The sequence below is a fragment of the Sarcophilus harrisii genome, chromosome 1 (genome assembly GCF_902635505.1).
Source record: "Sarcophilus harrisii chromosome 1, mSarHar1.11, whole genome shotgun sequence".
Lineage (NCBI taxonomy): Eukaryota > Metazoa > Chordata > Mammalia > Dasyuromorphia > Dasyuridae > Sarcophilus > Sarcophilus harrisii.
In genome coordinates this window covers 545086558-545102079 of record NC_045426.1, presented here as the reverse complement: position 1 = coordinate 545102079, position 15522 = coordinate 545086558, and the positions used below count along the sequence as shown (strand labels likewise).

Genomic DNA, 15522 nt, shown 5'->3' with positions numbered 1-15522 from the left:
GCCCAGGAAAAATTCTAAAATGTGGATGTTATAACATAAATTTGGGGACTCAGAAAAATATCTGTATCTATACATATATTCTCTCTTTGGATTTTTAGATCTAGATCCAAGAAGAGTTTTGATCTAAACTTCTACATTTTTTTAGGATCACAAACAATCACACCCCTACACTACTTGAATAAGCGCTATTGTCTGGGTATCTAGACAGATATTTTATCCTCTTTAAAAAACAAAGGAAAAAAAGACACCACATGATAGCTTTCAATTTACATTACATTTTAGAGAGAAAAATAAAATTGGTGGAATTTTCTGAATATGAGTGACTGGGTCTAAGTAATATAATAAATAGGATTTGATGTAATAAACAGGAAAGGTAACTTATTATATATTAGAAATATATTGTGGCTTATCAACATGGTCCCATTTTTGAAGTGAACAATAAACCTCATGATTTTTGTTGTTCAATCTATACAGTGTGTCCAACTCTTTGTAACCCCATTTGGAGTTTTCTTGGCAAAGATACTAGATTGGTTTGCCATTTCCCACTCCAATATATTTTATAGATGAGGAAACTGAGGCAAATAGGGTTGTTACTTGCCTACGATCGATCACTCAACTACATGATTATTTACTCAGAAAATTTATAACTTCTAGCAAAATTCCAAAGATCCTCATTGGATCTGTTTTATTGTGTCAAGAAAATTAAAGATGTACCTGTTTGGGGGAGAAGGAAAAAATAAAGGAAATGTGCAAGAAAGTATCCATGCCCTTTCTAACTTCATCCTTTCTTATCTTTACAATCTTTATATTCTCTTTCACACAGTCAATCCTCTGGCCTCCATGCTCTTCCTCAGAAAAGACACTCCATCTCTCATCTTTGCATTTTCATTGACTAGCCCCTGTGCCTAGTTATTTGAATGTTGTCTCTTCCATGAGACTGCGAGTTCCTTGAGAGCAGGGAATATTTTTGCCTTTTTTTTTTTTTTTTTAATCCCAAGCTATTAGCACAGCGCCTGGCACATAGTAGATGCCTATTGAGTGATTGATTGCTTGTGATATTAGAACTTCAATCTTATACATGTTTGCCTCTCTCACATTTATGTACTGACTTTAATTAGTAAATATGCTTTCCAATTCAACCAATCATAGTAAGCACAGGAAAAAATTAAGAAGTAAATAATATTACGATAGACTCAACTTTGTAATTTCTCCATTTTGAGTTTTAAAGTATTATTTTTATTTAATTTCCTGTTTGTTTAATTGAATAGTAAGAAATCAGCATAGAGAATGTTGAAAGAATGGTCAGAATTCTTGGTCAAGCAGGCCAAGTCTGAATTGTCATTAGACTGGAAAGTGTAAAAAGATTAGTTTCTTGACTACAGCTTGATTACAGTGACTAGATCAGTGACTCCACCATTTATCCATCTATCTGGGTGCTCTAAAGGTCACTGTGGTAAAAACAATAGACAACAGACTTGGTCAAGATAGAATCCCTGAAAATCCTGAAAGAAACCTAGAAAATCAAGAATGTGCCAAATGAAAGGTTTGCTTCCATTTCTATCTGAAACTCACTGAAGGTCCCACTCTATTAGGCAAACATTTCCTGAGCACCAGTGAGGAGCCAGGCACTGTTCTTGGCACAGAGGAAAAAATGAAACAATCTTTGTCTTCAAAGATCTTATACTCTGCTGGAGAAGTAAACATCTACAGAGATTATTAAATATAAACTATATATAAAATGATACAAAATAATCCCTGTGGTGAGAGGTAGATTATAAAATATCTCTAATATTAAAACTACTCTTTGAAGGAAGTAAAAGATTTTATTAGGTAGAAATGAGAAGGGAGAAAATTCTATATACAGGAGATACATCTATGCAGAATCAAGGAGGATCAATCACAGTTATCTGCATTGCTACTGTCTTGCCTTCAAGTTTCCATAGACTGCCACTGCCTAAAGACTTCAAAACTACCCTGTTGCATAACTTTGGGCAAACAAATACTGATGCTCTTTATTAACAAGCTTTATTCTTCCACCCACCCCTTTTTAAAGAAATAAAATTTCATTATTTCAGACACACAGAATATGGGCAGTGAGAAAAGAGTGAAAAAAAAACTCTTGAAAAACTTTAAATCTCTGTTTTCTCACAAGCCTAATAAGCTTTGAGACTCTCACTAAGCTTCACTCACACCACTGAAAGTTGTACAAGAGTTCTTAGGAATAAAAAAATTTAATTTGTTTCTCTGACTTGTCAACTATTCTCCTATCTAACCATTCAAAATCAGTTCCATTTGATTTTTACCAGCCACATTTAATACCAATGTCATGCTTCTGGAAGTTTTTATTCTAGTATCATCAGAACAAAATGGCAATGTATCCTAGAGCTGGAACAGAGCTGATGTTGGGGTGGGGATTACCTGTATCATGTGCTTTCATCACGATGAAGAGGGTGGGAGCATCAACAGTGAATTCTTTCTCCCTGGAAGGTCTTTTCAGGAAGATGCTGCTTGAGTAGAAAGCAGTGATGGAAGGGAAATTCAATAAATATCAACTGCCCAGATCTATAAAATACAATGATAAAAGAAAAATAAATCAATTGCAAAGATAAAAAAATTCATCATCCTTAATTTTCAGGTTCTTTCATTCTCTAATTTAGCTGGAGTCTCTCTCTCTCTCTCTCTCTCTCTCTCTCTCTCTCTCTCTCTCTGTCTCTCTCTTTCTCCCCCATCTATCTGTCTGTCCATCTCTCTCACCAATCTTTCTTTTTCCTCCTTTTCAAAGTAAGGTGATTACAGTTTCCTAGAACATATTCCAAAGGAACATAGCTCTTACAGCTTCCAACAAACTGGAAAGTCTATATGCCTGTCAATCAAGGCCTAGTCTACAGAAGTTTAAAGAAACTTATGACCAGATTGGCTATTAGATGATGAAATTTTCAGATACAACAATTTCTAAAACTATGTAGTAAGTTGTAGACTCAAGCTGAGACCCAGATCAGAGGTAAGAGTTTCTACATTTGTTATAATTGAGATTTCTGACCTACTGGGGATGAATTATAAATCATTAGGTCAAGAAGACTCAAAAGAATATTTTAAATAAAAGAATTCCATATGACAATTTTTAAAATGACCTAATTAATGCAGGAAGATAGGTGCTTAGTGAATAATGTCAGGCCTGGTGACAGAAAGACTCTAATTCAAATCCAGTCGTAATAGTTACTGGCTATGTGACTCTGGACAAGTTATTTAACCCTGTTGGCCTTAATTTCATCATTTGTAAAATGAACTATGAAGGAAATGGCAAAGCATTCTAGTTTCTTTGCCAAGAAAACCCCAATTGGGGTAGGAGTTGGCTATGATTTTAAAAAACAAAAGAAGAAAGAAAGAAAGAAAGGAAAAGAGAGAGAGAGAGAGAGAGAGAGAGAGAGAGAGAGAGAGAGAGAGAGAGGGTATAATTTAAATTTCATGAGAAAAGAAGGAAGGAAAGAATGAAGGGAGGGAGGGAGGAAGAAAGAAAGAAAGAAAGAAAGAAAGAAAAGAAAGAAATGGTGGATTGAAAGGCAAAATTTTGTAATTATTTAGACTAGATTTTGCAGTCAATCTTTTTGCCAAAATCCAAATGCCAGAAATAAGTTATTATAATTTAAATTTCATGAGCTTTTAGTCTAAATAATTACAAAATTTTGCCACATATTGTTTTTGTTGCCAGGCAAACAGAACAGAGGTCGATGTTCATCAGTTCCCAGTGATTGCAGGGCATAATAAGGCAACTATAAATGTCACTAAGTTATTTGTCTAATTAGTATTCCATAAAATTTTATGAATTGTAAACTGTTTTTTATGTGTGGTCCACATATCAAATAGCTTGCATTTATGTAGCACTGGAAGGTTAGCATAGCATTTTACAGATATCTCATTTTGGAAAATAGGTGCTATTATTATTCTTATTTTATAGATAAGGAAACTGAGGTAGGCAGAGCTTAAGTGACTTGCCCAATAAGTCTATGAAATCATGCTGAAAGCACCTAGCTGCCTCCTAAGTAAAATGAAATAAACTATAGAAAGGAGAAAGAAAAAGTGGCATTAGTTTTATAACCATTAGTTAGATGAGTCACAACCTCTGTAAATTTCAGTTTTCTAATGTAGAAAATTATGGGGGAGGGAACCACGTTGGAATTTGCACGTCTCACTGGAATAAATGAACTCTAAGGTCTTTTGACTCTAACTCTTATCTTTTGAAAGTTAAAGTCACAGTGACCATGAACTGAAGTAAGATTACCCCCTCATTCAAAATATTTGGTGCTTTATCAACTTTTGGGTGTGCCACATTTTGCACTTAGAATTTACTAAAAGGGAAGAGCTGGAGAAGGAAATGGCAAACCACCCCAGCATCTTTGCCAAGAAAATCCCAAAGAGTTTCACACAAGAATCAGATACAACTGAACAACAACAACAACAATAACAACAACAACAGAATATTTCAAGGAAACGCGTAGATGACTCAATGGGCAATAATATGGGCTCATAATCAGGAAGACCTGAGTTTAAATATAGCCTCAAATACTGAGTAGCTCTGTGATGCCAGGCAGGTCAATCAACCTCTAATTGCCTTAATACACTGGAGAAAGAAATAGCAAGCCATTTCAGTGTATTTGTCAAGAAAATCTCATATGGAGTTGTGAAATCAGTTGAACACAATTGAATGACACAATTGAACAATAAAAAAGTATAAAATTATTGTAGAAAATAACAATTTGTGATTCAAGATGGGGTTGGAAAGAAAAGAGAAAAGGTGGGGGTGAGAGAGAGGGAGACAGACAGACAGAGACAGAATCAGAGAGAAACACCCACAGAGAAATCCTCTCTAAATAAAACTCGGCTTTGAACAGGTCCATGTTCACTAGATGCTTTCATGCAGATTTACCCACTCTAAACCTGATTTGCTAGAACTAAGTGACAGAGCTAGCAAAAATGGAAGGGATCAAACAGAAAAAAAGAAAGAAAATACACAGAAGAGCACAATTCTAATCATTACAGCTACAAGGAAGGCTACACTAGGGCAGAGCAGCACACCTTTGAAAGGATCTTGGTAAAGAAATATTCCCACCCATTCTACCAATGAAGACCTAGCTAAGTTCTACAATGTGAAAGATATTCATACGTTCACCAAATGGTTTCTACCTCCTTCTCAACCAAATCCTTCACTAGACATGTTGAAAAGAGCCAAAATAAAAATCCTTTGTTGATCTCCTTTTCCTACCCCAAACCAGATTTTCAGCGTTAGTACTTAAAGCCATTTATTTGAAAACAGATTAAAATTACATCTTAATTGAAAGCATTCGGTACTTTAACATCTAATAGAGTCCAAATCAGAATTAGGGTTTACTGATGGCCAAAAGAGCATAAAACTCAGAATTGGGATTTAATAAGGACCAAAAGAGTATAAAACTTTAATGTAAAATAAAACATGATCAACTCATGAGTATTAAAATAAAAAAGGAGGAGATAAGTAAAAATGGACCAAGAACAACCTAAGAGAAAGCTTTTACTTGGCTTCTGCACATACATGATTTCTGTCTTGCAGTAGCTCTACCAAAGCAGATTGCTTTGCTTAGGGATTTTCTTCATTGAAATTAGTCAAGGGAAGCACAAAAAAATGCTCCTTATGGGAAAGGTGGGAAGGAGAACAGTTACAGGTTGACAGGAAAAGGAAAAGTATCTGGATAACCTGGACACTAGGATAATCTGCCTTTGAAAAAGTTCACAAAAGGACTACAGGAAAGAAGAAATTTGAAACTGAAAGGAACCTTGGAAATTATCACATCCAACCCCCATGCCCCATTTTTTAAAAATGTATGTGCTGCCAAAGCAGGCACCGGCCCCTTTATTTCACAGATATAAAGAAGGGATTCTTCTCCTCACCTCAGTGGACGTAGTCCCAGAATGTTATCATTTTAAGGGAGGGAGTATGAAGCAATAGAATCTCAATCCAAATGCAGCATTCCTCCTATTACACTAAGCTTTTTTTTTTTTTTTTTTTTTTTTTATGCTTGATTTTGGGTGCCTAATAATTTGGTTATCTGAGGATTCAGGTTAACATCCTGAATTCTTTTAAGTCTCTTATTAGGTTTTCACACTATCTTAATTAAGCATGGTTCCAATATGGCTCCCTCAATTTAATCACAGCACTGGTACTTTCCCTTTTCAGTCTGGTAAACTCATTGGAATGGAGCCAGATAATAACTATGGGAGGGAACATTCCCTTCTCAAAAGAGGAAGCTCCCAGGCTTCAATTTGTTTACTATAAGGTACATAAACAAAGTGTCTGCATTTTGTTTTTAAAGTTCTTGGTGCTGTCGCTTAAAAACATGGGGGAGGGGGAGGATTTTGTCTGGAACCATTCAGGTGAAACTCAAGACTATGAGACAGCTTTCAAGAAAGATAACTTTTCTAACATCAGCATGTTCTGAAAGATCCCTTTGTGCTGTTATGTATAGGGCCCATTAAAACATTGTAATTTTTCACCAATGTGAAAAAGAAGTCTTTGATTTAAAATGACTTTGTATTCTAGTGCTATTTTAAAGGTGAGTCTGGCTGGCTTTTTATTCATCTACTAGATTATCTTTTCAGGAGAATTATCATACTTCACTGTAAGTACTTAATGAGGCACTAATTAGTACTCTTTTTTTTTTTTTTTTTTTTCATTTATAACTCCTCTGGGAAATGAGGTCAGAACCTGTTTTACTGCACTAAGCAAACCTTTCTGAGGTTGTATCAAATACTACATGAGCACTTGTCGAATTCTTTTCTTCAGGAGGGGAGTCCTTACCAAACTCAAAACAGATATAAAAAAGGAATCTTCGTTAAGGACTATTTTCCTAGCTTCAATTCTCCCCGACATTACAAGGCACTCCTCAATGTTTAAATTAATAAGCTACAAAGCTGCTGCTCAGACAAGCTGGGCCAGCTGCCCCCAGATGAATCTAAGCAAACCCCTTTCATTTACTTACTGCAACAGTGACCACCTTTCTGTTTTCTGATTGGCCTTCTGGGTGGCCAAACATGCAAACATCCAGAGCAACTATGCGAGAAGGAATGGTTGTCCCTCGTTCGCCAGAAAGTCTGTCTCCTGCCTTATTTGCATCCAGTGCAATGGACAAGCTGGGAGATGAGCCCCACCTTTCTGAGGCCCAGAGTGTGCAGCGAGCTCAGTGGCAGTCTGCCAAAGGACTGAGGAGGGGTGAGCAAATTAGAGGTTATAAACACCTCTGGTGGAAAGAAAATTCCTTCGGGCTTTGTCAGGGAATTTCATCAGTAGGAGGGAGGAAGGCTGATCCTGAACTTCGTCAGAGACGGGTGTCTCCAAGGTGTTCAACCTACATGTTCACCCACACTCCACAGCCCTGCTGGGTGTGTTTCCATTGCACTTCAGACTGCAATTAGAAGAGCCAGTGGCTATCCAGGGGAAATGATGTATCTTTGCAACATAATCTCTTGCGAGCTCTGACCTACCTGGCTGGCCCACAGAGAAGAAGCAGCAGAAGCAGAAGTAGAAGGCTATTCTGGAGTTCAGAGGGGGACATCTCGATAAGCATACCCAGACAGTGGGTGGATATTTTATTTCAATGAAGGATTACTACAATTCCCAGTTCTAGAACTGAGTAACTACTGGGCGGGGGCAGGGTGGAAAGGACTTACACACAGGCATCCAGTGGCACAAGTAACATGAACAGGATAATTATGTGAGGAGACTGAAAGAATTAACATTTCATCATCCACAGAAAAGAAAAGCAACTGAGGGGGCAGGTGCAATGGATAGACCACCAGCCCTGAAGTCAGGAGGACCTGAGTTCAAATGTGACCTTAAACACTTAACACTTCTTAACTGTGTGACCCTGAGCAAGTCACTTAATCCCAATTGCCTCAGAACAAAAAAAAAAAAAAAAAAAAAGCAATTGAGCATACAACTATGAAGATGGTATAAAAGAGCCATGTTCCTTAATTTACATAAGGAATATATATTTAGGGAGGAGAGTGATATCCAAAATCAGTCCCTAGACAGATACTTAAACTGGCCGTTGATATAGGTCCTTGGAAATTACTGCTATTATCATATGACCTTTTCAAAAGGAAGCAGCATGGTATAATCTAAATACCCAGAGGATCTTGGATCAAATCCTGCTTCTTACGATTTTGACCTCTGTTTTGAGCAAGTCACTTTTCTATGGCCCTCAGTTTCCTCATTTGAAAAATGGGGGGAGTGAAGGAAATCATCTCTGAGGGTTCCTTATAGTTCTAGTTTCTGAAACTAGATAATTAGAGATTCATTTATTTGATTTAAAAGTTCTCAGAATTCCAAGATTAAAATAAACTATACTCAGGCAAGAATTGGTACAACATATTCATCAAATGGTCATGTAACCTACATTAAAAGGCCTCAGGTGAAGGGGAAACCACAATCTCCTGAAGTGACTCATTCTATTTTTGGATATTTATTTATATTTGTTAGAAAACTTTTTTCCTTTATATCAGTCTAATTTATTTCTTTACAACTTCTGCTCAGTATTCCTAGTTCAGACCACTGAGACTAAACAATGAATTTAATCCATCTCTTCCACTACAGTTATTCAAATACTTAAAAGTCATTATCACCCATAACTCTAACATCTCCTTTTTAGGATAAAGGCTGTGGATATTTTACTCAATATTTCTATGGCTTCATCTTAAGGTTGTCTTCTGGACACATCAGTCCTTCCTAAAATGTGGTGTCCAGAATTGAAAACTATACTCCAGGTACAGTATGACCAGGAAGAATACAATGATCTAGCACCTCAGTGATTGAACATGATGTCTCCAATAATGCATTCTAAGGCTGCATTGGCTTTCCTGGTCGTAATATTATCTTGTTTATTTGTAATTGAGTTTCCAGTTTCCTAAAACCCCCATATCTTTCCCAAATAAACTATTATCTTGCTATACCCTCATCTTACAAGTTGATTTCCAAGTGTAAAAATTTTCATCTATCTCTACTGAATCTCATTAGAACTGATCCAATATCCTAGCCTATCAAAATTCTTATCTTTGTCCTCCAGCACATCAGGCAAGCCCTACTACTTAGTATTGTCTGCTTATCTGATATACATAATATCTATGTTTTTATGGAAGTCAGTGAGAAAAGTGATTAATAGTACAAATCCAAGAATACATTTCTGGAGCACTTCACTGAAGACTTTCCTCCCTGACAATATCAAACAAATTCTTTAGGTATGGTCAACCATTCAACTAGTTCTAAATCTATCTAATTGCACTCCTCAACCTGTCCAGAAGAAAAGACTGAGATTTTATTAATTGGTTTATTATAACTATAACTAAAACATTCCTCTGATTTACCATTCTAGTAAGCCTATCAAAAAAGGAAATGAAGTTAGTCTGCCATGAACTCCTTCTAAAAAAGTTATGCAGTCTCTTTGTCATCACTGCTTCCTTTTCTAAATGTTCACTAACCATCTCTTTAACAACATATTCTAGAATTTTCCAGGAATAGAAAAAAAGCTCATTGGCTCTTTAGGATGCAAAATCCATTCTTTTCCTTTTTTTTTTAATATTGAAATATTTGTCCTTTTCTAATCCTTTCTTACCCCTCCAATATTCCTCAGTCTTTCAAAGCTGGCTAATGGTATCTCAGAAATCACAATTTTTAGTTTTTTCTATCAAAAGAAGTAATTTCATGAGTTAAGACATAAAATAATCAAGGTCAACTAAATACTCTCTTATTATCTCTCCTTAGTGATCCTAGAGATGAATTAAGTCTCTATCAGCCATTTTGACTTTGTCATTTCCAGTCCAAAAAATCATTCTTTTGGCAGAGGAAAAGAAAAGTTCAGTAGCTCAATTCCTTCTCCATTGTTGGTTATTATTTTCCCATTCACGCTAAACAGTAGTTTTCTCCATCTGTTGATTCCCTCTTTCCCCTAACATAATTCAAAAGCTTCTCTTAGCTATAGTATTAGCTCTCTTCACTAGTCTCAGCTCATTATTACCATTAGCACTCTTGATATTTTTTATAACCCTGTTACATTTTAATATTCATCCTTCAATAGCTGCCTTTGCTTCCATCTTTTGTACATTTGAAAATTTAAGTGGGTTAGTGAATTTTCTGTTCATTTATAGCACTCTCTTTAGGCAACTCCCCCTTTTTCCTTATTAAAAAAAATTCTCCTACTATCTTTAGACTTTAATTCTTGAGAATTGCCTATCCTTCTTGAGTTAACTTCCCCTATAGAATTATATCATATGAAATTCTAGATATACTCTGAATGAAAGCTGTTCTCCCCAAATCTAGCAGACATGAAAGACTTTTCCCCATATTTCTTCTTCTTTCTCTAACATAAATCCCACTCCAACAATCAGTTCTTCTCTATTGTTTATGAAAATCAGCTCCATAATAGCACATCACTTTATTGGTTCCTCTTTTTATTTAATGAGTTGGTGAATCAATCAATCAACAAACACTTATTAAGCTTCTATAGAGTTTCCCTGCACTGTGCTGTGCCTAGAGATAATAAAGACAAAAAAAAAAAAATGAAAGAATCCCTGCTATCAAGAAATTTACATTCTAATGGGAGGAATGGAGGATAAAATTATAATTATGGCAAATCAAGAAATTATTATCAGGCTATGCTTTTGGCAAAAAGAGAGAAAATCAGAAGCAAAAACAGAGTCACAGACCTCCTGGAGATGAGCTCCATTTTCTAGCTTCTTATAAAGCAGAAACAAAGCCCTAGCAGAAGTAATATAGTAAGGTCTCTCAGTGTATCTAAGATGTAAGGAATAAAGTCCTTACCTAAGATAAAAGTTTTGATGAGAAAAGAAGATGGAAGGAGCTTGAAGGCTCTGGGTGAAATGGAGGAAGCATAAAGGAGAGCCTTAGAGTTAGAAGAACAGCTATCTACTTCACAATTTTGCCTAGGCCTGTTCTTGCTTCACATGCAAATTCAGAAACTGGGAAAATCTTTTAGATGACATTTAGTAGTTTTGACCAGCCTTCCCATAAGGCCAATTGTTCAATGAAGAACTTAGAAAACCTTTCTATACTAAATGCAAAAAAAAGTAACCTCCCACATGCTTTTAGGTCTCTTCCTGATGAGCTGTCCTATGCAACTCACCAGCTGTGCTCCCTGACACCTGCAGAAGTAGGGGGAGGGAGAAAAGTTATGCTTTCTTCAGCATACCCCAATAAAAATTCCATTTTTCAATGAACAGGATCCTTTATAAATTCTGATATCCTGTGAACAGGACAGAAAGACTCTATAAATCATTTACTCAGGGATAGCAGTAAGCAAAATAGTTGAAGTACTACTTATCTTCAGAGTTCAATCCATTTCAGAATCTACCTTTCTGCCTGATAAAAATCTCATCAGACAGCATCAATTTTGTGCCTTCTAATAATTTGATTATTTAGGATGATGATGATGGCATTTATATGATACTTCAAGGTTTGCAAAGCCTTTACATATATTATTGCATTTGTTTCTCACAAATACTCTGGGAAGTAGATGCCATTATTATATCTCTATTCTATAGTTGAGGGATTGAGGCAGAAAGAGATTAAGCGACTTCCCCAGGTTTACATAGCTGGTAAGCATCTAAGGCTAAATCTGAACTAAGCTTTTCCTGATTCCAGCCCCGGGGCTCTGTTTACTGTGCTACTTTGTTGCCTCTAAAAGATAGGTATTTAAAATCTTTAAAAGAGAAAGACTAAAAATTAGGAAGCAGTGTTATGAAAATACACATAAGCAATATATGTAACTCATTCTACTCCCCTTCTGTAATTATAGTATTGTGGAAAGAACACTAGGAGTCAGAGGTCCTGGAATTAAATTTTTCTGCTGTTTACCATCTATGTAGTCTAAACAAATGGCTTCTTTTCTTAGGGTCTCTACTTTTTCTTTCTATATAACAGTGAGATAGCATTAAATGACAGCTACATTTTCTTCTACCTCAAAATTTATGATGTATACTGAAAATAGTAACCCATATTTGTGAAATGCTTTAAAATTTGCAAAGCACTTTCTTTACAAGAAATCTATAAGATAGGTATTATAAGTTTTATTGTCTCCATTTCACTTAAAAGTAAACCAAGAATCAGAGTTTAGATGACTTGCCCAATATTATAAAACTAGTAATAGTCCAATGCCAGGATTTGAATCTGTACCTACTGATTTCAAGTCTAACTTTCTACTCCACTATACAATGTCTTCTAGCTGAATAAGGGTGATGAAATAGAATCACTCATTCACTAAATCACAACCAGGCATGAATATTGATGTAAGAATGCTTCAATTCCTAATCAAGTGTCTCAGACCATACTGCTAACATCTTTGAACACTCTCTATGTATCTCCTGCTAAAGAGGACAATTTGGATTGACTATTATCCAGACTAGGTGAAATAAGAAACTAAGGTGTGTTTGTTCCAGAAATTACAATGGATGTCCAGGAAAATATATTTCCATCATTATAAAAGTTTCTGATAAGTTCATGATTGCGTATTGCTATTAGAACTTTTGTTAATATCAGCAGTACAAAACATATTTGGACCATAAAGTTAATTATTAGATGTCTTTTTCTTTAGGAGAATGAGAGACAGTTATTCAGATATGACAGAGAGATTTAGAGAGATAGAGAAATGGAGAAACAGACCACTGAAAGATTCACAATCTATTTTAGTAACATAACAACTAAATAGCAAGTAGCTATCACAAGCATTGATATTACATGAGCTCTTACATTTGGCAATAGACTGACCTCCATCCTCAGACAGGCGCACTATTGAAGCTTGAATTTTTTTTTCATTAATTCAGGAGAAACACATTTCATAAGTAGAAAATTCTAATTCAAGCTTCTGTAGCTAGATGGGAATACAGGTCTCATTTGGAGTAATAAATTCATAACAACAAACATTAACTCAGCACCTGCTATATGCAAGGCACTTAAAGTAGGTTATGAGACAAAAAGAGAAAAGCAGCCCCTATCCCAAAAAATCTTTATGTTTTAAAAATATTTTATTTTTAATAGTGTTTTATTTTCCCCTTAGCTACATGTCAAGAAAAATTTTAGCATTTAGTTTTATAAAAGTTTAAGTCCCAATTTTTTCTTCCTCCTCTCCCCTTTTCTAAAGATGGTAGGTAGTTTAATACAGTGTATACAAACGCTATCACATAAAACATATTTCCATATTAGTCACAGATATGAAAGAAGAAACAGATCAAAAGGGGAAAAACATGAGAAAGAATAAGGTAAATGAAGAAAATAAGCTTTGATCTTCATTCTGAGTCCATTGGTTCTTTATGTGGTTGTGGAAAGCATTTGTGAGTTCTTTATACTTCTCTGGGATCACTGTGTTTTTGAAAAGAGCTGAGTCAATCACAATTGAAAATCACACAATATTTTTCTGGTTCTGCTCATTTCACTTTGTATCAATTTGTACAAGTCTTTCCAGGTTTTTCTGAAATCTGACTGTTCAACTTTTCTTTTTGTACAATAGTATTCTATTAAATTCATATATCAGAGCTTGTTCAACCATTTCTCAATTGATGGGCATCTCCTCAATGTCCAATATTTTGCCACCACAGAAAGAGCTGCTATAAATCTTTTTATACTTGTAGAGCCTTTTCTCTGTTTACAAACTTTTTGGATACAAACCTCAAAAACCTTATTTCTTAAAGGATGACCTGATATGTCAGCCAATAAACATTTATTAAACACCTACTATGTGCCAGAAGAATACAAGGACAATGTTAAATTCCTTCTTTTGAGGACCTCAGAGTTTAATAATGGGATAGAGAACAATATGCAAATAACTGTATGTCCAATATATGTAGAGTAAATTGGAAATACTCATCAGAAGGAAGCCATTAGAAATAAGGGGATCCAGAAAGACCTCCTATTGAAGGTGGGATTTTAGCCAGGACCTGAAGGAATACAGAGAAGTCAAGACATGGTCTAGCATATGCACAGATATGTAAATATAAAATAATATGAAGAAGAAGAGGAAATTAATAACTAACCTGTTGGATCAAATTAGGTCTCTTGTAGGAGACAGTATCCTGAGCTTTGAAGGAAGATAAAAATTCTGAGTAGAGAGCACATTTGAGATATCTGCATTCAGATGATGAAAAATCAAAAAAACAGAGCTGGGGGCACTGGGTTTGGGAGAATATCATTCCTATGGGGGGAAAAAGTGTTATGATTTCAAATATTCTACCCACAAAATGATTTTTGGATCACAAACCTCTGCTAAATTGGACATATAAGTATATTAAAGTAATATAGAATAATAGATTTAGAACTGGAAGGAATCTTAGAAGTTACTAAATCCAGTGTCCTCATTGGAGAAACTGAGACACACAAGCAGTTAAGTGATTTGTCCTGGATCACACAGGTAAGAAAGTATTAAAGGTAAATTTGAATTCACATCTTATCCATGTATACACACAAATCAGAAATGATTAATTTCTGGTCTATGAGTAGATACATGTGCAACACATATGATATACAATAAAATGGATGTTCATTCAAATTCATTCTATCAGCTATGTGTCATTGATGTAAATTCAGAAAAAAAAGAGAAAATGAGACAGTAGAACTAGATGGCCTCTAAGGTCCCGCTAATCGTCTCTCATTTTCTCTCTCTCTCTCAAGGCAATCAGGATTAAGTGACTTGCCAAACATCACACAATTAGTACCTTCACACACACACATTTGAACTCAAGTCCTTCTGACTCTGGGGCCATTGCTCTCTCCATTGTGCGATCTAGCTGCCCCAAGTCTCTTATTGCATTATTCCTCATGTACAAACAAGGAGATAAGAGTTTTTGTCATATCTTACTGACTTGATCCTTTGTCAATCTAATCATATAGCTATCAAAAGTCCTATAATGTAAGAATGAAGCCATAGGAGAAACTTGAGTGTCAAGTAATTTTGAGAGATTCACAAAATGTCAGAGCTTTTCCTAAACCTCTCCCCTCATCAAAACAGGAAAATATGTGATATCTTTTGCTTACTGTAATGGATAGACTACAGTTATAACAAGTTTTAGTCACTGTTTTATCTCTCTCAGTCACTTATTCATGTTTTACTTCTGTGATAAAATATGACTTTTATGAAATTATAAATGGACTTCCAGTCAGCAAGCAAAAGGGAAGGTGAAGAAGGCAGAAAAGAGTGAAAAGAGGCCAAAAGTATTCAAGTTGTACCTGAAACCACATGATTTTAGTTTTAGTCATGCTGAATTAGACATGCATGAGGTGACATTTTAACATCCCACTGGAAATGACTAGCATACAACTATATGAATGGGATTAGAATTCAGGAGAGATCTAGAACTGGATACGAAGAACTGAGAGTTATTTAACAATTTTAACTGAATCCAAGAGAGCAGATGTGATACCCAAGAAAGAATGCTGAAAGAAAAGAACAAAGGATAAAGGACAGACATTTTGGAATCAAGCAAGGAAAGAAG

The 15522-nt window shown here is 35.4% G+C and overlaps 1 protein-coding gene across 5 annotated transcripts in view; it reads right to left on the bottom strand.

Annotated features, from left to right (window-relative positions):
* Positions 1 to 15522, bottom strand: part of ATXN1 (ataxin 1) — a 508201-nt gene that overhangs the window by 312525 nt on the left and 180154 nt on the right. For all 5 annotated transcript variants that reach the window (XM_031946815.1, XM_031946814.1, XM_031946812.1 and 2 more), the window contains one exon: positions 2419 to 2562. The gene's annotated coding sequence lies outside the window, so the exon portion shown is untranslated. The remainder of the gene's footprint in view (positions 1 to 2418; positions 2563 to 15522) is intronic.